Source organism: Zalophus californianus, chromosome 17, assembly GCF_009762305.2.
Source record: "Zalophus californianus isolate mZalCal1 chromosome 17, mZalCal1.pri.v2, whole genome shotgun sequence".
Taxonomy (NCBI): domain Eukaryota; kingdom Metazoa; phylum Chordata; class Mammalia; order Carnivora; family Otariidae; genus Zalophus; species Zalophus californianus.
Genome location: NC_045611.1, coordinates 36,529,181 through 36,554,164, shown reverse-complemented (window position 1 = coordinate 36,554,164; position 24,984 = coordinate 36,529,181). Strand labels below are relative to the sequence as shown.

The 24,984-nt window shown below is 39.5% G+C and overlaps 1 long non-coding RNA gene across 2 annotated transcripts; it reads right to left on the bottom strand.

Moving 5' to 3' along the window:
• Window positions 1-244: 244 nt before the first annotated feature.
• On the bottom strand, window positions 245-24,620 carry LOC113936549. Of its 2 annotated transcripts, XR_003524290.2 has the most exons (4): window positions 24,207-24,613; window positions 17,986-18,078; window positions 6,046-7,243; window positions 245-423 (listed from the first exon to the last, which is right to left on the bottom strand). It is a non-coding gene; the product is annotated as an uncharacterized LOC113936549 (long non-coding RNA). The 2 variants fall into 2 exon arrangements; XR_003524289.2 differs by lacking the exon at window positions 245-423 and having other exon boundaries at window positions 3,305-7,243; window positions 24,207-24,620.
• Between the last annotated feature and the right edge of the window lie 364 nt (window positions 24,621-24,984).

The following is a 24,984-nucleotide window of genomic DNA, read 5'->3' as shown; positions in this document are numbered from 1 at the left end:
GGGATTTTTTTTGAAAGATTCTGAGTTCTTGATAAAAATGAACAGATTGATGTGAAAAACCTCTTTGTCCTTTGCCTTTCACACTTTTTCTTACTGTGTGTGGAGCATGAACAGGAGACCCTGAAGGTACAGAAGCCATCTTATGATATGCGATCATGAGGTGTCGTGTTAGTCTATCTATTGTTATGTAACAAATTACCCCAAAACTTGATGGTTTAAAACAACAAACATTTATTATCTTGTTTTCTGTGGGTCAGGAATCCAGGTGTGGTTCTGCAGTCTCATCTGAATGCTCAACTAGGGGGAGATCTTTTTCTAAGCTCACTGTTTTGATTGTTGGCAGGCTCCATTGTCCCTCATCACATCCACGTGGTCTCTTCACAACATGGCAATTGTGAGCTGCCTCATAATATGGCAATTTGGCTTTCCCGAGAAAAAAGAATGAGAAAGAATGCGCATGAAAAAAGCCACATTCTTTTTATAACAATCTCAGAAGTGGCATCCCCTTACTTCTGCTATATTCTATTAAAAGCTAGGGGCGCCTGGATGTCTCAGGCAGTTGAGCGTCCAATTTTTTTATTTTGACTCAGGTCATGACCTCCAGGTTCTGGGATCGAGCCCCAGATCCAGGCTCCATGCTCTGCAGGCAGTCTGCTTGAGGATTTCTCTCCCTCTCCCTCTGCCCCCACCCACCCCCTTGCACACATATGCGTGCACACACTCTCTCAAATAAATAAATTAAAAAAAAAAAAAAGCTAGTCACTAAGTCCAGCCCACAATCAATGAGAGGAGATTACACAAGGGCAGGAATACCAAGAGGCAGGACTGCCTACCCCAGATGCCATGCATGGAACTATGATCAACCCACTAAGGATGAACAAAAAGCTATAAAGTGCCTGGGTCCCTGACTGCATTGTTAAGTACCTACCCCACGCATGGCCTGTCTCCCTAGATTCCTTATAATGTGAAAGAGGGAAAATAGTTCAAAATAAGACACAGCTCCACCCCCACCAGAAGAGATAAGAATAACATCAAATGTTGGGGGGGGCAGTAAAAAATGGTGTAATCACTTCGGAAAAAGGTCTAGGAAAACTAAATATACACATAGCCTATGACCTGGTATTTCCAATCTTAGGTATTCATCAAAGAGAAATGAAAACAAATGTCCACAGAAAGACTTGTGCAATAATATTCATAGGTTTTATTTATAATAGGCTCAAACTGTGAAAAAAAAACCCACAAATGTATCAAACAGGTAAATAGATAAATTGTTATATTCATTTCATGGAAAACTAATCAGCTTTTAAAAGGAATGAAATATTGATACACGCAACAAAATGGATTAATTTCAAAAACATTATGCTTAGTAAAAGAAGCCTTACACAAAAGAGCACATACTGTATTTATGTGTAGTTCTAGAACAGGCAAAACTATTCCATGATAGAAAAAAATCAGAGCAGTGTTTGCCTCTAGGGGATGAGTGGGGATAAAATGAAAAGGTATGAGAGAACATTCTGTATCTTCATAGGGGTTTGTGTTACATAAATGTTTGCATTTATCAAAACATACTGAATAGTAAAATTAAGATTTGGGCATTTTATCAAATTTAAATTTACAAGAACAAGAACCTTAAGCCAATATTGAACTCCAGGTAATGACAGGTATGCTGAAGTATTTAGGGTGAAATGTGCTAATGCCTGCTACTTCACATTGAAATGCATTTAAAAAAAAAAAAAAAGGTGGGGCGCCTGGGTGGCTCAGTCGTTAAGCGGCTGCCTTCGGCTCAGGTCATGGTCCCAGGGTCCTGGGATCGAGCCCCGCATCGGGCTCCTGCTCGGCGGGAAGCCTGCTTCTCCCTCTCCCACTCCCCCTGCTTGTGTTCCCTCTCTCGCTGTATCTAATAAAAAAAAAAAAATCTTTAAAAAAAAGGAGAGCTACATGAGTAGCTAAGTGATAAAGTATAGTAAAATGTCAATGGTACAATCTAGGTGGTTGGCATACAGGTGTTCACTGTAAAATTCAGGTATTTTGTATGTTTGAAAATTTTCGTAAGTCACAGTAAACAAAACCTACTTATTTAAGCCACTGTTTGTTAGGTTTTCAATTATTTGCTATCAACATATTCCTTACTTACACTGATACCAAAACAAGGGTTTTCTACAAAGTGGATGAGACTGGCCCTAACACTTATTCATTCATCTAATAAACATTTACTAGGTATCTACCATGTGCTGGACCTTGTGCTCTCAATGCAGGTATGATTTTGTGAGCAAAAAAGTCCCTGCTGTTGTGAATTTTATAATCTAGCAGAGATGACAAACACACACTATCACACAAACACATGTGATCACAATTACGAAGGAACCATACTGGGGTCCTAAGGCCATGACAAGGGGACCTGACCGATGGTGGGGTGGGGTAATCAGGTTAAGATGTCCTGGAGGAAATGTGTGTGATGGGTAGAGGTAACGATGTGAAGAGCAGTAGCAGCACAAACAAATTAGCTGAGGTCAAAGGAAGTGAAAGGAGGCTACTGTGGTCAAAGCACCAAAAGAAAGAGGAAGAGAGAGTCCAACATAATGACAGGTCCTGGAAGAGTCCACTTTCCATTGGCTTTTGATGCTATCTCTAACTTCACCCAAGATCTTTCATGCATACTGTTAAAGTGGCTGTAGGGAGGCAAGAAACAACAGATGTTGGAGAGGTTGTGGAGAAAGGGGAACCCTCTTACACTGTTCGTGGGAATGCAAGTTGGTACAGCCACTTTGGAAAACAGTGTGGAGGTTCCTCAAAAAATTAAAAATAGAGCTACCCTATGACCCAGCAATTGCACTCCTGGGTATTTACCCCAAAGACACAGATGTAGTGAAAAGAAGGGCCACATGCACCCCAATGTTCATAGCAGCAATGTCCACAATAGCGAAACTGTGGAAAGAGCCGAGATGCCCTTCAACAAATGAATAGATAAAGAAGATGTGGTCCATATATACAATGGGATATTACTCAGCCATCAGAAAGGATGAATACCCACCATTGGCATCAACATGGATGGGACTGGAGGAGATTATGCTAAGTGAAATAAGTCAAGCAGAGAAAGTCAATTATCATATAGTTTCACTTATTTGTGGAACCTAAGGACTAGCATGAAGGACATTAGGAGAAGGAAGGGAAATATGAAGCTGGGGAAATCAGAGGGGGAGATGAACCATGAGAGACTATGGACTCTGAGAAACAAACTGAGGGTTCTAGAGGGGAGGGGAGTGGGGGGATGGGTCAGCCCGGTGATGGGTATTAAGAAGGGCACGTTCTGCGTGGAGCACTGGGTGTTATACGCAAACAATGAATCATGGAACATACATCAAAAACTAATGATGTACTGTATGGTGCTAACATAATTAAAAAAATTGCCCTGTCTGAAAATACTGAATTTGCTAACTAGTTGATTTATTCAGAGGTCCCTGAATATTTCAGTGTACAATCAGTTGTACTTTTAATAGCATAAGCTATGAAAAACAAACAAAGTGGCTGTAGGTGCTCTAGTCTCACTGTAAGCAATTAGACCAAGGCAGGAGCTTCTTTAATAACAGCTATTATGTACATAATAAACCAAAATTCAAAGCCACCTTTTTTTGTCTTTTGTTTTTAAGTAAACTCTACCCCCAACATGGGGCTCTAACTCATTACCCCAAGATCAAGAGTTGCATGCTTTACTGACTGAGCCACCCAGGCGCCCCTCAAAGCCACTTCTTACTCCCTTTTGCAATCAGGACCCAAGCTACCTCAGGGACATGGTGGGGAGATGAGATGTAGCAACCTCTACCTCCACTCCTTTCTTTCGATACTCAACCAAGGAGCTTTTTAAAGCTTTGTTTTCTTTTCTGGGAAAGGAGAATAAGAGTACTAGGATGCTTGGCAGAACTTGGTGTGTATAAAATTTATCATTTTTCTTGAAAATCCAATATAGCTCCTAAATACTTACAAATTAAAAGCTACAGTTCCTACTTTTCCAAGGTAATAGAAAGATGATCATCATAATGATGAAAATGTCATCATTCCATGTTGAGTCTGTTGACATTTATATTCCATATTTTCAAAAAGGAATGATTTAAAAAAAGATACAAATAACTGCCATGGGGCGCCTGGCTGGCTCAGTCTGTGGAAGTGTGCAACTCTTGATTTCGGGGTTGTGAGTTCAAACCCCACACTGGGTGTAGAAATTACTTAAAAATAAAATCTTAAAAAAAAAAAAAAGACAAAGTAAAGACAAAAAAAATGAGAAGCCTCATCTTTGTCCTGAAAGAGAGCTTTTCTTTTGTTCCTATGGGGCCAATAATGCCCTGGGTCAGGGAGCACTTACTGCAGAAAAGCCACAGGCTCACAGTGACTGAAGAAGTCAGCTCTCTTTTACAGCTGCAAACCTCTAGACAGTCCAAGCCAGGCCCCAGCCTTCACTGAGCACTGAACTCAGCTCAACTGGCCTGCCCTGGACACAGAGGGGCCTCCAGAGGTATCCCACACACCTTACTTTGCCTTGTTTGCTTCTACTTTTCATGGTATTAAATCATATCTACTGGGCATCTACTCTGTGCCTGTGCTTTATATTAACTGTCCCTCTTCCTCCCCAAACCCTGCAAGGTAGTATCATGAACTTCATTTCATAGTTAAGTAAGACTCAGGGACAGTATCTATCAGTCAGGAATCTTTCTTTTGCCAAAATGGAAAGCCTAGCTCTCCAAAATGGCTTAAGCAAAAAGGGTATTTACTATCTCACATAACCAAAATACATTAATAGTAGTACAGGCACAACTCAATCCATGTGCTTGCTCACAAGAACTACAGGATCCATTTCTGCCTCTCAAATCTACACCCCTTGTTGGAGGTGGTAAGGATGACTGATAGGATAACTCAACATCCTATAACTGCTCCTTTCCATCTCATCACATTTCACGGGTTCTTTTTTGGAAGAAACCACTCATTTGGGCTGAACAGGGATATCTGCTGTTTTAGACCAAGTCTGGAAGTCTGACAAGGGGTCTGAGAATTGAGGGAAGGATGGATGATAAAGCAACGACTACCCAGACTAAGTAACTATACAATACCACTTTCTTTCACATTGGTCCTCTGTGACCATTTGACTTCACCCTTGTGCTTGCTGCCTTTCATATAAAGTCCTTCCCACACTTCTGGTTTTGGCCTTGTTACCCTATCAGTCTGAGCTAAATCTCAGGCTTCACTCTTTAGAGTAAGCAGGAGTCCACAAAAACACTGAATAGATTCCGTGACAACCCAAGGATGGAGCAGTAAAATGAGGTGACTCCAGACCAGGGCACCCAGCCAGGGGAGTAAATTAGAACTGAAAGACACTCTACTTACAAATCTTGTGTCATAGTACTGGGTTGCTTCTACTCAAAGGAAGGGACTTTTTTTTTTTTTTAATTTGCAGTAATGCATCCCATGGTCTTTAAATCTTTGGCTCATAGTCAAATTCTACTTTAGGGGATTTCCATTCCATCTTTCCCTCCATTCCTCGCCTTCCCTCCTTCCCTCTGTCTGTCTCTCTCCAGGTAAGATCCATTCCAGATGTCCTTCTCTCACCTCTTAGCTTTTAGGATTCCTTAATTCTCCTTCACAGATGAGACACAGCAGATCACCAGGAGGGAGAGAGGCAGGAAGAGGACCATCCCAGTATCTTTACCCCAACTTTATCCCTGGATGCCAGAAGGAGTAACTGCAATCTAGCTACACAATCATAAAGAGGCCATTAATTATGATCTGATAGGCCACTTACATTTTTCTTAAAGAATCAGAGTGGAAAACACACGAAAGAAGGGACTGGCTTTGTGTGACAGAATAAGTATTATCACTCAAAAACACCACTGTGCCATGCATGTCTACCATGTGCACGGCTTTTGTGTTAGAAACATGCTTTCATTTCTTTATTCAAAAAATATTTTCTGAGAGCTTTTGACGAGGTTGCTCATCTCCCTAAAACCCTCTTTACCCAGATTTTTGCATGGCTGAGTCCTAAGCATCCTTCACACATACCTATACTCTGGGTTGTTCCACATTCCTCCAATGAAGAAGCCCAAAACTCAGGGGCAGCTTGTAGTTTTCCAGTACATTACGTATCTTTCAGTCTTCATGTTCTGCCAGGATCTGGGAAGGTACTAGGTTGAGCTCTATGAAACTGCCTTTATATAAAAATGAAAATGTTGTATTTTTCAGGAAAAGAAAAGTTTTATTCAACCAAAATATGCACTGTTAGCATTAACTGCTTTCCCCCAATGATAAATTTCTCCAAATACTATATATTTATAAAATTCAGCATTGTTAAAATTTATTCAAATCCTTCAATTACTGTTGTCTATTAGAGAATGTTCTGTTTCTTAGAGTTCCAAATGATGACAGAGTGGTAATCTGTTGAAAAAAGGTCAGATAGGTGTGATGGATATGGCAAAAGTTCTTGGCCCAATGCAGTCATTCCCTATGGTGGTCTGGGATTTCAGTGATCAAATGTTGTCATGGAAAAGTGTATGTCCATCCATGTCTGCTAACCAATGCAGAGTGCTTTTAGATCAATTTTTGATACATAATTTCAACTTCTTGACAATAAGATGCTACTGTTAGTTTTGCCTGAGTTAAAAGTAATGAAATACTCTCTTTGCAGACCACCATACAGTTACCAGAACCTTCTTTTTGGTTGCAATGATGGTTTTAACACGTTTGGGAACTTCTTCAACATCCAACCATTGTCCAGACCACTTTCATTTTTTGTCAAAGCTTATGATATTCTCCAAAATAGGTCTCTGCTCTTTCAAATCTTCAGGTATATAAGCACATCTCTAAACATCTCAGTTTATGATTATCCATCAGTTGGTGTTACCTACCCACTTGTCCAACTTTTTCACCTTTCCTATTGCAGCCAGGTGTCGAGAAATTGTTGTAGCAGAAACCCCTAAGTCTGCTGCAAGGCCTCGAATTGCTGTTTTGGGGTTAGCTTCCACCATGGCTCTCAACTGATCTTCATTTAAAACAGATCTGGGTCTCCCTCGAGGCTCATTTTTCAGACTCAGATCCCCAGAACGAAATTTTTCAAACCACCACCGGATAGTCCTTTCACTAACAGAGCCTTTTCCAAATACAGAATTGATGTTTCTACTTGCTGTGGCTGCACTATGTCCTAGTTTAAATTCATATAAAAATAGTATTCTCAAAGCTTTCAAAGATATGGTACTGTTCACTTCTGTGGAAGAAATAAATAATAAAAACTCAGCCATCAAAGAAAACTGAAGACCATAGTATCATTATGAATACTAAACAACACAACTGAAAACAGACCTGATATCAACTTTATCAATCACGGTCAAGTTTCAACTAGTCAAATATCAGCAATTTAATCTGGAGGATACATGTTTTTATCACTGTGTTCTGATGCCATCAGTTTATATCAGGCGATGACTTTACAGCAGTAATACAATTTCCAGTGATTTTATAAGCATTACCGTAAAAGAAATACTTTTAAACTAAAATATGAGTTGTGCTTTTAAATCTACAAACTCAATGCCTGCCACACAATTTTTTCAGTACTATCAAATTAAGACCTCAGATCAATTTAATGCTTGGAAAAAAATGCTCCCATAATGGGTTGATAAATACCTGCTTCTGATGTTTTCTGACAGAAGTATTTGTAGGTCTTCCTCTTTCCTATTTCACATGATCTGAACGACTGCTACTTCACACGTTCTTTATGTTTTCTAAATCCTTATTTACTATGGAATTTTTCTTCTTTTGCCTATTTCACTTTCTTGGGCTTCATAATTAATTTGGGTATAAATGAATAAAAATAATATTTCAGGTATATGAAAGAACTCTCTTCCATTTTCCCCTGGCAGTCACGTATTCTAAGTGGCCCTAGGGTCCACTGCCCAGTGGACTTTTTTTTTTTTTTTAAGATTTTTATTTATTCATTTGCGGGAGAGACAGAGAGAGAAGAAGCAGGGGGAAAGGCAGAGGGAGAGGGAGAAGCAGACTCCCTGCTTAACAAGGAGCCCGATGTGGGACTCGATCCCAGGACCCCGGGATCATGACCCGAGCCGAAGGCAGACGCTTAACCATCTGAGCCACCCAGGCGCCCTTAAAACAACATTACATACATGTGCCCTAAACCTACCAAAGGGTTAAAAAGGAGTGGGAGAAAGAGAGAGAGAGGGAGGGATTAATTCAGCAGAATTCAAATCTGGACAATGTTTGGGAGGAAGCTTGAGGTAGGAAGGGGGAAGTTTTTCTTTTCAGCAGCTAAATTTAATTCCAGGCCCTTATAAGTATATATTCCTCCAATAGTAACTTGTCTGCCTTTTTCCTCCCCTACATTTCCAAGATAGTAAAATGGAAAGGGAAAAGGTTTCTATTCCTTTCTACCATCACTTGAGTTCTAAATTATTTCAAATAAGTTGATAATCTTCTATTACGAAAGCAGAAAAAAAATTCTAACCTTAACCATAATATACTGTTACCAAAAAACAAACAAAAACATATACTGCAACTGTAAGATAAATATTAGGAAAGTGAGTGGCTTTATTTTAGCCCCTAATACACTGAACGTAGTTACCGTATTGTTTGTAAATGGAACAGGAATAGGGGAGAGGTTTCCCATCAATATAGTAGATTTAATTAATGCAAGAAGCCACCTCTTCCACGTCCAACATGCTAGTTGAGATATAACCGGAAAACAAAACTTGTTTTAATACAGAGCTAAATCCAAAAGCAAAAGAGAATTTCCCAAGTGCAAAAAAGTGGGAAACACTCAAAAAAAAAAAAAAAAAAAGCACAGTGGTAAAGGGACACGTGAATAGAATTCATATCTCAGAACTACATATAAATAATGGAACAATCTGAAACAGACATTTTAAGACAAAATAAGATATTTTAAAACATGCCTTTAATATTCAAAGAGAAAACAAAGAAATAGATTTCATTTGACAAGAACAGACCATTGTCAAAGAAAAAAACTCCCACATTATATTTAGTCGTCACATCTCCTTAGATCCCTCCAATCTCTGACAATGCCTTGGTCTTCCCTATTTTTCATGTCCTTGACTCTTAAAGAGTACTGATTGCTTTACCTTGTCAAATATATCTCATTTGGGTTTGGCTGATGTTTTCTGATGATTGGACTAAGGTTATACATTTTTGGCAAGAATACAAAGAAATGATGTATCCTTTCTCTTATCATGGGTCTCAAGATGTGAACATGTTTTATTATTGTGATGGTCACCTTGATCACTGATTAAGATAAATTTTGGCAGGTTTCATCCCAGTAAAGTTACTATATTTCCCTTTGTGATTAATGAAGATCTTGGGGGACATACTTTGAATCTTTAAAAATCTTACTTCTCAAATTTTCACTAATTTTACAATCAATTGGTGGATGTTGTCTGCAACAATTATTACTGTGTTTAGCTAATGCTTATTTTCTACTTCCCTCAATCCATCCATCCTTCCACAGTTATTAACTGGAATTCTACTATAAGTGAGAACTGTTCATTTCCCCTTTTTATATCTCTATCAGTATGGACTCGTGGATATTTACTTTATTATTCTATGGATTATAATCCAATGATTTCATTATTTCTTTTGCTCAAATTGCTCCAGCTTTGGCCATTAGAACTCTTTAGTTTGGCTCCCATGTTCTTTCAAACACTATCCCCCCATCTTTTCAAGATTTTTTTTTTTTTAATTTATTTATTTGACAGAGCCACAGCGAGAGAGGGAACACAAGCAGGGGGAGTGGGAAAGGGAGAAGCAAGCTTCCCACAGAGCAGGGAGCCCGATGTGGGGCTTGATCCCAGGACCCTGGGATCATGACCTGAGCCAAAGGCAGACGCTTAACGACTGAGCCACCCAGGCGCCACCCCCTATCTTTTTTTTTAAAGCACTTTGTTACCTGGCACACATCAAGGTGTTCCAGGCACCTTTAGTATTTTCTGTCTCAGTCCTGGAATCAAGCACTTCTCCAAGAAGTGGAGAATCGGAAATAAAAAACTGGATCCTAGGTTTGTTCATTACTGCTGGGGTATCATACCTTTTAGTCACTCTCAGTAGACACAGCTAGGAAACATATGCAAAGTAACCTGATACATATACTGATATCTCAGACTCCAAAACCAACCCACCAGAGTTCATTTTAGCCTTCTCCTTTCTTTCTTTCTTTGTGAGAAATCCAGTTTTTGTTGCCCAAAACATATTTACCTATTTGTTCAATTTGAGTACATACATAAGGCAGTTTCAGAATTGTAAATCTATGACAAATATAGATTTGTCACAGATTTGTGACAAATATATTTGTGACAAATATATTTACTGACTATATTACAGCATTAATGTGCAGTTCTTTTTATCTTTACCGTAACAGTACAGTCAAGATGTTATTTTCCAAAACAACTTGGAATAAAGTTCTTTTCTTCCCCATCCCCTCTGATGTCATTCCTTCCTCATTCCTGATACCCAGTTCCAATATCCTCACTTTTTTGCACCCATTTCCCACCTACCCCATATAGGTTACCAATAATCACTTTAGTTTCCAGTTTATCTTTCCAGTATTGATTCTACAAAAATAAACAGATACACGTGTACTGTCTTACATCGCTTTCTTACACAAGAGACCATATACTGTAGCTACTCCTGTGCTTTACTTTTGTCATTTAACAGTATATCATCTCAGAAACACTCCATATCAGTTGATACAGACCAGTCTTTTTTTTTTTTTTTACAGCTCCATTACTTCACTGAATGGATTTACCACATTTTAATCACTTTGCTATGTGTGGGCATTTAGACTGTTTCCAATATTTTGCAGTTACATTGCATTACATTGCTGTAGTGATGTATGTATTTTTATATTGTTGGAGGTGTATCTTAACAGTAGAGTCCCAGAAATGGTCTTGCTGGGTCAAAAAGTAAATAAATACATATGTAGTATTTTTAAGTATCGCCAAATTTCCCTTTGGAAGGGCTATAACAACTCACATTCTCACCAGCAATGTATGAAAGTGCCCATTTCTCCACAGCTTCACCAACAAAGTACACTGTCATATTTTTAAATTTTTGCCATTGATAGGTATTATTTTAATTTGCAAAATAATCTTGAAAAAGAATAAAGTTGAAGAACTCACACTTCCTAACTTTGAAACTTACTACAAAGCCACAATAATTAAAACAATATGGTTTGGGCATAAGAACAAACATAAGACCAATGGAATAGAAAGCCCAGAAAACCCTCACACATATGGTCAACTGATTTTCGACAAGGGTGTCAAGACCATTATGGGAAAGCATGGTTTCTCAACAAATGGTACTGAGAAAACCATGTATCTGCATGTAGTGTGAAGTTGGACCATAACCTATACCATATACAAAAATTAATTCAAAAATGGTTCAGAGGGGCACCTGGGTGGCTCAGTCGTTAAGCGTCTGCCTTCGGCTCAGGTCATGATCCCAGGGTCCTGGAATCGAGCCCCGCATCGGGCTCCCTGCTCTGCAGGAAGCCTGCTTCTCCTTCTTCTATTGCCCTTGCTTGTGTTCCCTTTCTCACTGTGTCTCTCTCTGTCAAATAAATCAATAAAATCTTAAAAAAAAAAAATGGATCAGAGACCTAAATGTAAAAACTAAAACTACAAAAGTCTTAAAGAGAACATTGAGGAAAATCTTCACGGCATTGGGATTTGGCAACAATTTAATGAATATAACAAAAGTAAAAAAAAAAAAAAAAAAAACAGGTAAACTGCACTACATCAAAATTTAAAACTTCTGTGCAGGGCGCCTGGGTGGCTCAGTTGGTTGGGCGACTGCCTTCGGCTCAGGTCATGATCCTGGAGTCCCGGGATCGAGTCCCACATCGGGCTCCCTGCTCAGAGGGGAGTCTGCTTCTCCCTCTGACCCTCTTCCCTCTCGTGCTCTCTATCTCTCATTCTCTCTCTCAAATAAATAAATAAAATCTTAAAAAAATAAAAATAAAAATAAAACTTCTGTGCAAAAGATACAATCAATAGTGAAAAGGCAACCTACAGAACGGAATATTTGCAAATCACATTATCTGATATGGGGTAAATATCCAGAACATATAAAGAACTCCTACAACTCAAAAAAAAATACAAATAGCCTGATTTTAAAATGAGCAAAGGACTTATATAACTGTTTCTCCAGCAAAAATATACACACGGACAAGGATTTGAAAAGATGCTCAACATCATTAATCATTAGGGAAATGCAAATCAAAACCACAGTGAGATTATCAACTCACACCCATTAGGACAGCTACTAACGAGAGAAAACAAGTATTAGCAAAGATAAAGAGAAATTGGAACCCTTGGGCACAATTGGTGCAAGCCTCTATGGAAAACAATTATGTTGGTTTCTCAAAAAAATTAAAAATAGAATTACCATATGATCCAATAATTCTACTTCTGAGAATATATCCAAAAGATCTGAAAAGAGTCTCAAAGAGGTATTTATACACCCACATTCATAGCATCATTATTCACAAGAGGCCAAAAGGTAGAAACAACCCAAGTGTCCATCAACCAATAAATGCATAAACAAAACATAGTAATTACATACAACAGAATATTATTCAGCCTTGAAAAGAAATTCTGACACATGTTACAACATACATGAACCGTGAAGACATGATGCTAAGTAAAATAACCTGGTCACAAAAAGACAAATACTGTATGATTCCACTTAAATGACATACCTAGAATAGTCCTATTAGAGACAAAATGTAGAAGAGAGGTTAACAGGGGCCAGCGGGAAGGAAGGAATGGGAGTTAAGGCTATAGAGTTTGTTTTGGGAGACAAAAAAGTTCTGGAGATTGATAGCAAAGATGTGAAACTACTTAACACTACTGAACTATATATTTGAAAATGGCTAACATGGCAAATTTCATATTTATGTATGTTAACACAATTAACAATAAAAATCAAAGAAAAAATAGATAAGTTGGATCTCATCAAAATTAAGAAATTTGTGCATTAAAGGACACTATCAAGAAAGTGAAAGGAAAGGAACTCTTGGGTGGCTCAGTCGGTTAAGTGTCTGCCTTCAGCTCAGGTCATGATCCCAGAGTCCTGGGGTCGAGCCCCACATCGGGCTCCCTGCTCAGTGGGGTGTCTGCTTCTCCCTCTGCCTCTGCCTGCCGCTCCCCTGCTTGTGCTCTCTGACAAATAAATAAATAAAATCTTTATAAAAAAAAAGTGAAAGGACAACCTACAGAATGGCAAAAATATACTTGCAAATCATACTTCTGACAAGGGATTAATACTGAAAATATATAAAGAGCTTCTACAGCTTAACAAACAACCAAAACAATCCAATTAAAAATGGGCAAAGGAGTTGAATAGACATTTCTCCAGAGAAGATATACAAATGGCCAATAAGCCCATGAAAAGATGCTTAAGACTGTTAGTCTTTAGGGAAATGCATGTCAAGTAAGATAACAGTTTACACCTACGAGGGTGGCAATTAAAAAAAAAAAAAACATCAGGGGCACCTGGGTAGCTCAGTCTGTTAAGCATCTGACTCTTGATTTTTGGCTCAGGTCATGATCTCAGGGTCATGAGACAGAACCCCGTGACAGCCTCCTCGCTGAGCATGGAGCCTGCTTAGATTTTCTCTCTCTGCCCCTCCCCACCTCCTCCAACCGCTGCTTACACACTTTTTCTCTCTGGAAAAAAAAAAAAAAAAAAAGGAAAATCTAACAAATTTTGGTAGGAATAAGAGAAATTGGAACCCCTGTGCACTGCTTGTGGGAATGTAAAACAGCACAACCACTATGGAAAACAGTTTGGCATTTCCTCAAAAGGTTAAACACAAAACTATCATATGACCCAGCAATTCTACTCCTAGGTATATACCCAAAAGAACTGACACCAGGGGTCTGAACAAAATATCTATACACCAATGTTCATTACAACAACCCTAGTTGTTGCCCATTAGCAGATAAATGGATTAAAAAACGTGGCATACACATAAGATGGTAATTATTCAGACATAAAAAGTAATGAAATTTTGATATATGCTACAATAAGAGTAGACCTTGAAAACATTATGCTTAATAAAGTAAGCCAGACACAGGACAAATACTGTATGGTCCCACTTATATATGAGGTGCCTGGAATAGGCACATTTACAGAGATACGAAGGAAAGATTGCCAGGGACTGGGGGGAGGTGTTTGGGGGCAGGGCAGGGGTGGGGAGGAAGAGACTGTTTAATGGGTACAGGGTTTATGTTGGGGATGATAAAGTTTTAAGTAAAATACCAGTGATGAAGACACAGTATTGTGAATGTTTTTAATGCCACTGAATTGTACACTTATAAATGGTTAAAATGATAAATGTTATTTATATATATTTTACAATAAAAAAAAGGTCTAACTTTACCCTAGTGATCTGAAATACCACCTTTGTCATATACTAACTTTCCATATGAATTTGGGTCTAATTCTGCACTTTTTATTCTTTTCCACTGGCCTATTTGTCCCTGCCAATGCCACGTTTTAATTATAGAGGTTTTATCATATATATATATACACACACACATTTTTTTCATTCTCTTAATTAAGTAGGCTCCACATACAGTGTGGGGCTTGAACTCACAACCCTGAAATCAAGAGTTGCATGCTCTACCAACTGAACCAGCCAGGCACCCCAGAGGCTTTATAATATATTTTAATGACTGGTAGGGCTATCCAACCCTGGCAGTTTCTCTTTTTCAGTATTTTCTTGGCTATTTCTAAAATCAGTTTTATTGGGGCACCCGGGTGGCACAGTTGGTTAAGCATCCAACTCTTGGTTTCGGCTCAGGTCATGATCTCAGGGTCCTGAAATCAAACCCCAAGTCGGGCTCCGTGATCAGCGTGGAGTATGCTTGAGATTCTCTCTCCCTCTCCCTCTACCCCTCCTGCTCATGCTCTCTCTAAAATAAATAAATAAATCTTTAAAAATAAATAAAATACAATCAGTTTTATTGAGATATAATTCACATCCCATACAATTTACCCATTTAAAACGTACAATTCAGTGGTTTTTAGTACACACACGGGATTGTGAATCCAGTTTTAGGACAAGACAAGTTTCTTTCTACAAAAGAAACTCTGTACCCATTAGCAATTGTTTCCCATTCTCCCCCCATCCCTTTCCGAGCCCTAAACCATTAATCTATTTATTATCTACAAATTTGCCTATGTGGACATTTTCTATAATTGGAATCATAAAGTATGTGATCTTTTGTGACTGGCTTCTTGCACATAGCACATTTTCAAAAGTCATTCATTTTGTAGCATATATCAATACTTCCTTTCTTTTTACTGTCAAATATTATCATCAGTTGATGGATATCAGGACTGTTTCCACTTTTTAACTATTAGAATAATCCTGCTAATAACATTCATGTATAAGTTTTTGTGTCCACTTCTGTTTTCAACTGTCTTGAATTTATACCTAGAGTAGAATTGTGAATCATATTATAACTCTATATTTAATCATCTGAGGAAATGGCAGATTGTTTCGAAAGTGTCTGCACCATTTTACACTCCTAATAGCAGCATATGAGGGTTTCAGCTTTTCCACTTCTTCACCAATACTTTTTATTTTCTCTTATTATTGCATCTTAGTGGTGTGAACTAGTATCTCATTATTTTGATCTGCACTTCCCTAATGACTAATAATGTTGAACATCTTTTGGTGTACTTACTGGTCATTTGCATATCTTCTTTGGACAAATTCCATTCAAATCCTCTGCCCAATTTTTAAATTGGGTTATTTCTCTTTTTATCATTGAGGAGTAAGAGTTCTTTATATATTAGGGATACAAGTCCCTTATCAGATATGTGATTTGCAAATATCTTTCCCATTCTGTGAGTTGTCTTGATATCATCTGCAGGAAAAAAAAAAGTTTTAAATTTTGATATAGCCCTATTTATTTATTTACTTATTTATTTATGTCATTTGAGCTTTGGGTGTCATATTTGAGAAAACACTGCCTAACCCAAAGTAACTAAGATTTACTGTTACGCTTTCCTCTAGGAGTTTTATAGTTTTATTAGCTCTTACACTTAGGTTTATGATATTTTGAATTAATTTTTTTAAGATTTTTTTAAAATTTATCTTAGAGATATAGAATGAGAGAGAGTGCATGAGCCAGGGGAGGAGCAGAGGAAGAGGAAGAAGCAGACTCCATGTTGAGCCCAACACGGGGCTTGATCCCACAACCCTGACATCATGACCTGACCCAAAATCATGACTTGGATGCTTAACCAACTGAGCCACCCAGGGACCCCATATTTTGAATTAATTTTTATGTATGGCATGAGATAGGGTCCCAACTTCATTCTTTTGCATATCCAGCATGGTATCCCAATACCATTTGTTGAAAAGACTATTCTTTCCCATTAATTTCCTTAGAAGGAAATTCTTCTAATTTCCTTCTTCACTAAAAGTCAATTGACAAATTTTCTGGCTATTTTTGCATGTTTAATTTTCCATATGAACCTTAAAATCAGCCTAACTCAATAAATCAACCTGTTAGGATTTTTATTAAAATTGCATTGATTTTACAAATTAACTTGGGAGGATTAACATCTTTATGATGTTGAATCATCCTATTCAAGAACAAGGGATGCTTTACCATTTGCTTCCATCTGCTTTATTGTCTTTTAGGAGTGTTTAAAATTTTCCTTGTATAGGTTTTAGGCCATTCTTATTAAATTTATTCCTAAACATTTAACCCTCCATGTTGCTATTGTAAATGGGCTTTTCTCTAACATTATGTTCAGTATAAGCTATTTCTATATATGAAAGCTGATTTTTGTATGTTAATTTTAAATCCCAATACTTCACTCAATTCTTTTACTGTACAAGTTAGTTTTATTATTAATTCTCTGGAGTCCAGCTATACTATCATCTGCAAAGAGATATTATTCTACTTGCTCTTTACCCATTTTTATGCCTCTTACTGACTTCTCTTATCTAATTGCCTTGGCTAATTTACCTCTAACATAATACTGAATAGTAGTGAAGATAGTTAGGATGCTTGCCTTGTTCCTGATATGAATGGAAATGCCTGTAGCATTTCCCCATTTAAATAAGATACTAGCCTTTAATGCTAAGATATATACTTCTTAAAGTTAAAAAAAAAGTACTCTTCAAATTCCCTGTGCCTAGAATTTACTTTCCCTGGTTTTCATATGTCTAGCCCCTTCATCCATTCAGAAGTTATAAAATCTCCTCCTCAGAGACGCATTCCCTGGACCACTCAATCAAAAGAAGCCTTCCAGTTAACCTATAGGACAGTATCCTATTTTAATTTCCTACCCAGCACTTATTACTAGCTGATATTTTCCCTGTATATCCCGTATGTGTATTCCTATGCATATATCTTCAACCACTTTGACAGTACTGAACCTGTCTTGGAAGTAGATTTATTGCTGTATGCCCAAGATACATAGTACTTGGCATATTTAGGCACTCAATAATTGTTTGTAATAAAACTACTACCATTTTGGGTTGACTACTGTTACAACATGTGATTTTTATCATAGGAAAAAATAGGAGTAAAGCTAGAAACTCAAACAAAATTGAAGTGGGCAATTTTTTAGATAGTCTAAATCAGTGAATCAAAAAAAAAACTGGTACTTAAAAAAATTGTAACACTAAAGTCGAGGTTCCCTTTCTTCCAATTAACATTTTCTAATTAAAATTTCTCCTTAAAATTTGTTACAAAATTTATCAGTAAAGGAGTTAACATTTAAATTGGATAAAGATCAATGTAAATGACGTATTGTATCCAATAAAAACCAAAGATACACTTCAATAGATTTTAGTATTACAATTCATCAGCAAAAAAAAAATTTAACTCACAAAAAATTAATTTTAAGTTTATATAATGGAAACCATAAAAAAACAGAAAGGTGGTAAACTCTCTCAATTACCTGTAAAAGGTGATGATTTCTCTGTTTTACTTTTAGAAGTTTCCTATTAATAAATACATAACCACAGGGACAAGATTTACATGCAACAGGAACCTGGAGGGGGAAAAAAGGAAAAAAAATATTACTATTTTACTGTTTATTAAACTTCTGAAGTGTTTATGTTGTCTCTTCAACTAAGCAATAAGTTACCTGAAGGTAGATTTGCATCAAGATAGTGAATATATCCATCATCCCTAAGTTTCCTCATATACCTTTGTAATCTACCCACCTACCTCTCCTTAGGGTCCCCCTCAATATCCCCAAGCAACTACTGATCAGCTTTCTGCCACTACAGATCAGTTTGAATTTTCTAAAGTTTATGTAAATGGAATCCTAAGTACATGCTTTTTGTTTAGCTTCTTTCATTTAGCATAATTATTTTGAGATTTGTCCATGTTTTTGCAGATAAGTTCTTTCCTTTCATTGCTGAATATTATTCCATGTGAAGATACATTACAGTTCATCTGTACATGTTGACTGTTTTCTAGTTTTAGCTATTACAAATAAAGCTACTATGAACTTTCATGCAGAAGTCTTTGTGTGTGTATACACACACACACACACACACACACGTTCTTTTTTCTTGAATAAATAGCTAAAAGTGGAAACGGCTGGATCATATGGTAGGTTTAACTTTTTGAGAAAACTGCCAAACTATTTCCCAAAGAGATGTCCCTCCACATCTTCATCAATATTTGGTATGTTCTTTTTTAACTTTAGTTATTCTAGTAGGGTCTCACTATGGTAATATGCATATCCCTAATAACTAATGATGTTGAGCATTTTTCTATAAGTTTACGTGCTGTCTGTAAGTCTACTCTGGTGAAGTGTCTATTCAAATTTTTGCCTATTTTTTAATTGAGTTGTTTGTTTTATTATTAACTCTTAAGAGCCCTTTATACATTCTGGATACAAGTCCTCTAGTACATATATGCTTTGCAAAGGTTATTTGTTCGTGTCTTCTTTCCTTTTTCTAAACAGTGATTTTCAAAGAACAGAAGTTTTAATTTTGATTAGATCCAATTTATCACTTTTTTCTTTTATGGGCCATGCTTTTGGTGTTATAACACCAAACAATTGCCTAAGTTCACAAAGATTTTTTTAGTATTTTCTGGAAGTTTCATAATATAAAATTTTTCATGTAGGTCTATAATCCATCTTGAAATACTATTTGTATATGGCACAGGTAAGAATTAAAGTTCTTTTTTTTAAAGATTATTTATTTGAGAGAGAAAGAGAGCAGGGGGAAAGGGCAGAGGAAAAGGGAGAGAGAGAGAGAGAGAGAAAGAAACCTAAGCAGACTCTACGCTGAGCACAGAGCCCGACGCTAAGCGCAGAGCCTGACATGGGGCTCAATCTCACGACCCTGAGATCACGACCTGAGCCAAAACCAAGAGTCGGATGCTTAACCAACTGTGCCACCCAGGTGCCCCAAGTTCATTTTTTAAGACAGATATCAAAGTAACTTTTCCAACCACAACATGACAAAGTTAGAAACCAACAACAGAAAGGAAAACTAGAAAATTCAAAAAATTTTAGAAATTAAACAACATACTCTGAAATAACCAATGGATTAAAAAAGAAATCATAAGGGGCACCTGGGTGGCTCAGTCGTTAAGCGTCTGCCTTCGTTTCAGGTCATGATCCCAGGGTTCTGGGATTGAGCCCCACATCGGGGTCCCTGCTCGCTGGGAAGCCTGCTTCTCCCTCTTCCACTCCCCCTGCTTGTATTCCCTCACTCGCTGTCTCTCTTGTCAAATAAATAAATAAAATCTTAAAAAAAGAAAAAAGAAATCATAAGGAAAATTAGAAAATACTTAGAGATGAATGAAAACAAAAATACAACCTACCAAAACTCATAGAACACAGTGAAAGCAATGCTAAGGAGGAAAGTTATAGACCTGTAAAAGCTTACATTAAGAAAGAAGATCTCAAATCAACAATCTAACTTTACAACTTAAAGAATTAGAAAAAGAGCAAACTAGGGCGCCTGGGTGGCTCAGTTGGTTAAGCGACTGCCTTCGGCTCAGGTCATGATCCTGGAGTCCCGGGATCGAGTCCCGCATCGGGCTCCCTGCTCGGCAGGGAGTCTGCTTCTCCCTCTGACCCTCTTCCCTCTCGTGCTCTCTATCTCTCATTCTCTCTCTCTCAAATAAATAAATAAAATCTTTAAAAAAAAAAAAAAGAAAAAGAGCAAACTAAACCCACGCCAACATAACGAGGGAAATAATAAAGATTAGAGATAAAATAGAGAAAGGAGACCAATAAAGAAAATCAATGAAACGAAAGTTGGTTTCTTTAAAAAAGATGAACAAAATTGGGGCACCTGGGTGGCTCAGTCGGTTAAGCGTCTGCCTTTGGCTCAGGTCGTGATCCTGGGGTCCTGGGATGGAGCCCCACATCAGGCTCCCTGCTCGCCGGGAAGCCTGCTTCTCCCTCTCCCACTCCCCATGCTTGTGTTCCCTCTCTCTCTGTGTCTCTCTGTCAAATAAATAAAATCTTAAAATTTAAAACAGGTGCACCTGGGTGGCTCAGTCGTTAAGCGTCTGCCTTTGGCTCAGGTCATGGTCCCAGGGTCCTGGGATCGAGCCCTGCATCGGGCTCCCTGCTCAGCAGGGAGCCTGCTTCTCCCGCTCCCCCTGCTTGTGTTCCCTCTCTCGCTGTGTTTCTCTCTGTCAAATAAATAAAATCTTTAAAAAAATAAAAAGAAAAGAAAATTAAAAATTAAAAAAAAAAGATGAACAAAATTGACAAGCCTTGGGCGCCTGGGTGGCTCAGTCAGTTAAGCGTATGCCTTCAGCTCAGGTCACGATCCCAGAATCCTGGGATCGAGTCTCGCATCTGGCTCCCTGCTCCGCGGGGAGCCTGCTTCTCCCTCTGCCTCTCTCTCTCTCTGTCTCTCATGAATAAATAAATAAATAAAAATTTTTAAAAATTGACAAGACTTTTGCTAGAGACAAAAAAAAAGAGAGAGAAGACAATTACAGAATACCTTATTTTAGTACACTTTGCTTTATTGTGCTTCACAGATACTCTGGGTTTTACATATTGAAGGTTTGTGGCAACCCTGCGTGGAGGAAGTCTATCAGCACCATTTTTCCTTTTTCTTCTTGTTATGATTTTTTTATTATTATGTTATGTTAGTCACCATACATTACATCATTAGTTTTTGATGTAGTATTCCATGATTCCTTGTTTGCATATAACATCCAGTGCTCCATATAATACGTAACACGTGCCCTCCTTAATACCCATCACCAGGCCAACCCATCCCCCCACTCCCCTCCCCTCTAAAACCCTCAGTTTGTTTCTGAGTCCATAGTCTCTCATGGTTCGTCTCCCCCTCTGATTTCCACCCCCTTCATATTTCCCTTCCTTCTCCTAATGTCCTCCATGCTATTCCTTAGGTTCCACAAATAAGTGAAACCATATAACTGACTTTCTCTGCTTGACTTATTTCACTTAGCATAATCTCCTCCAGTCCCATCCATGTTGATGTAAAAGTTGGGTATTCATCCTTTCTGATGGCTGAGTAAGAGTCCATTGTATATATGGACCACATCTTCTTTATCCATTCATCTGTTGAAGGGCATCTCGGCTCTTTCCACAGTTTGGCTATTGTGGACATTGCTGCTATGAACATTGGGGTGCATGTGGCCCTTCTTTTCACTACATCTGTGTCTTTGGGGTAAATACCCAGTAGTCAGCACCATTTTTCCAATAGCATTTGCTCACTTCGTGTCTTTGTCATATTGTGTTAATTTTTGAAATATTTCCAACTTTTTCATTATTATCTTTGTTATGGTAATCTGTGATCAGTGATCTTTGATGTTACCATTTTAATTGTTTTGGAGTGCCATGAAACCACACCCATACAAGACAGCAAACTTAATCAATAAATGTATGTGTTCTGAATGCTCTACCAATTGGCCATTCCTCCATCTAGCTCCCTCTCCTCAGGCCTCCCTGTACCCTATGACACAGCAATATTGAAATTAGGCGACTTAATAACCCTACAATGGCCTTTAAGTATTCAAGTTAAAGGAAAAGGCACACATCTCTCATTTTAAATCCAAAGCTAGAAATGATTAAGCTCAGTACAAAAGGCATGTCAAAAGCCAAGAAAGGCTGAAAGTTAGGCCTCTTGAGCCAAACAACCAAATTATAAATGCAAAGGAAAATTTCTTGAAGGAAATGGTGCTACTCCAGTGAACACCCGAATGATAAGAAAGTGAAACAGCCTTATAGTTGATATGCAGAAAATTTTAGTGGTCTGGATAAAAAAAGATCAAACAAGCCACAACATTCCCTTAAGCCAAAGCCTAATTCAGAGTAAGGCCTGAACTCCATTCAATTCTATGAAGGCTGAGACAAAAAGCAAATTAGTGGTTGCTAGGGGCTGGAAAGAGGGTGGCACTGAGAGTGACTGCTTAATGCTTAATCCTCTCCCACTCCCCCTACTTGTGTTCCTGCTCTTGCTATCTCTGTCTCTGTCAAATAAATAAATAAAATCTTAAAAAAAAATTTTTTTTCAAGGGATTATGACATGTTAGTAAAGGGTTAACAAAAGTCCTTCCTGAGGAAAAAAAGACCTTTGGTTAAGTCTAGTACTCTGACCCTGGCAACCTAATCAAATAATATTAGACAATATTGCTTTTGGTAAAAATGGCCCGTAATTGGCATCTGGACTGGAAGGCATGAGGTGAGAAGCCACAGTTTTAGGCTTCCCTAAGTACAAAAAATATAATCATGCCATTCCCTGCAAAACCTTGGAAGCAAAGGCCTTACTCCTGGGCTAAGAAACATGAAATTTCTAAGCCATGGTTAAGTCTTGGAACCACTCCACCGTTTTGTTTTCACATCTGAGCTGTCATCTGGGGAGGCAGAGAAAGCCCCTCTGATTACATGCAGTGTTTGTATCTGGGCCCAGGGTAGGCCTGAATGTCTAGCTGAACCCTAGACCACTGGTGGTCATAAAGCCATTGAATGACCTCACGAAATTAGTTTATAAAGCTGATATTAAAAATTCAAGAAACCACACACAGGTAGAAATGGCAAACTCATCTTTTTAAAAACTTAGACAAATATGGGCGCCTGGGTGGCTCAGTTGGTTAAGCGACTGCCTTCGGCTCAGGTCATGATCCTGGAGTCCCGGGATCGAGTCCCACATTGGGCTCCCTGCTCAGCAGGGAGTCTGCTTCTCCCTCTGACCCTCCCCCCTCTCATGCTCTAGCTCATTCTTTCTCTCAAATAAATAAATAAAATATTAAAAAAAAAAACTTAGACAAATACATACCATTTTAAGAGGGGAGTGCCTAGAAAAAGTAGGGCTTTTCAGTGGTGTTCTATCAAAAATTTAGAACAAAGTCATGATTTATATAAAGTATAAAAGACATATTACGATCACAATTTATTGACATCTAAAAGGAAAATGCGGGCGCCTGGGTGGCTCAGTTGGTTAAGCGACTGCCTTCGGCTCAGGTCATGATCCTCGAGTCCCGGGATCGAGTCCCAGGGATCGAGTCCCACATCGGGCTCCCTGCTCAGCAGGGAGTCTGCTTCTCCCTCTGGCCCTCCCCCGTCTCATGCTCTCTCTGTCTCTCATTCTCTCTCTCAAATAAATAAATAAAATCTTTGAAAAAAAAATAAAAAATAAAAGGAAAATGTCATAATCGCTGCGGCCCTTTTTGTCACAGTATAGATCTAATGGGAACAAAGCAACCCTGCCTCGCAGGAGCGGCTTTCGCAGCCAGGAGCCAGGAGCCTGGACTCGGAGCCAGGCACACTGGGCATTCTCGTGGAGGCAGAAGGGGGCTGAAGGGGCCGTGCTCCTCTATTTAGGCCACTGCCCCCACACTCCCGCCGCTGTCACCCAAAGCCAGCCAGGCGACTCTGGGAGGGTTCGGTCAGGGCGCCCCGTCCGCTCCAGACAAACCCACGCTTCCCTCCCGCGCCACGGGCCGCGGGACACACACACCGCCAGGTGGGCACCGGCCGGACTGCGACCCCGGGAGTCTCCCTGGCATCCCCTCGGCGTAACCCGGCCTCCCACCGGGCTCCCACCGTGGCCACCGAGCCCAAGGGCCAGACCACCCGGCGAGGCGGCCTCTCCACAGCCAGCGGCCGCAGACAACGGCAGCCCGTCCGCCCGCCGGCCCCCGGGCCCGGCCCTCCGCACCCACCTGTTGGTCGCACTCGGGGCACGATTTGGTGGCCATCTTCACTTTCTTGGCTCGAGTTGCAGACATGCTTCTCTCCAGCAGCAGCGGCGGCGGCGGCGGCGGGGCGGTGGCGGCGGCAGCTGCAGCAGCTCCGGCCCCTCCCCTCGTACCTCAGGGGCCCAGCCTCCACCCGCCGGGCCGCCGCTGGTCAGACTGAGGCTTGAACGGGAGCGCGCGCGCGTGCGCAAGCTCGAGCGGAGCCTGCGTGCCGGAGAGGGGGCGGGGCAGGGCGTGCGCCCACAGCGACCACGGGCCTCTCCAGCCGGAGCGCGATCCCACTCGCACCAAGCGGGTCCTCCGGCACTTCCCGATGGTCACGAGAGGAGACCGTCTGAATCGTCCATCGGCACAATAACCACGCCTTCTCTCGGCCCTGCAGCTGCGTGGGGGCGTGGTTTGGGCGGGACTCAGCAGTAACGGCCGACGGGTTTGGCCAAGGAATGCACAGATAGGGTGGGCCGTGGTGCTGGGCACGCCCTCTCCCGGGAAGGTAGGAAAACGTGAGTGAAATAGGTGAAAGGGAAAGCGCTTACGCAGGTCCTAGCATTTAATACACTTTTAAAAATGTGTGCAACTGACTACTGGGTATTTACCCCAAAGATACAAATGTAGGGACCCGAAGGGGTACGTGCACCCCAATGTTTATAGCAGCAATGTCCACCATAGCCAAACTGTGGAAAGAGCCAAGATGTCCATCGACAGATGAATGGATAAAGAAGAGGTGGTATATATACACAAT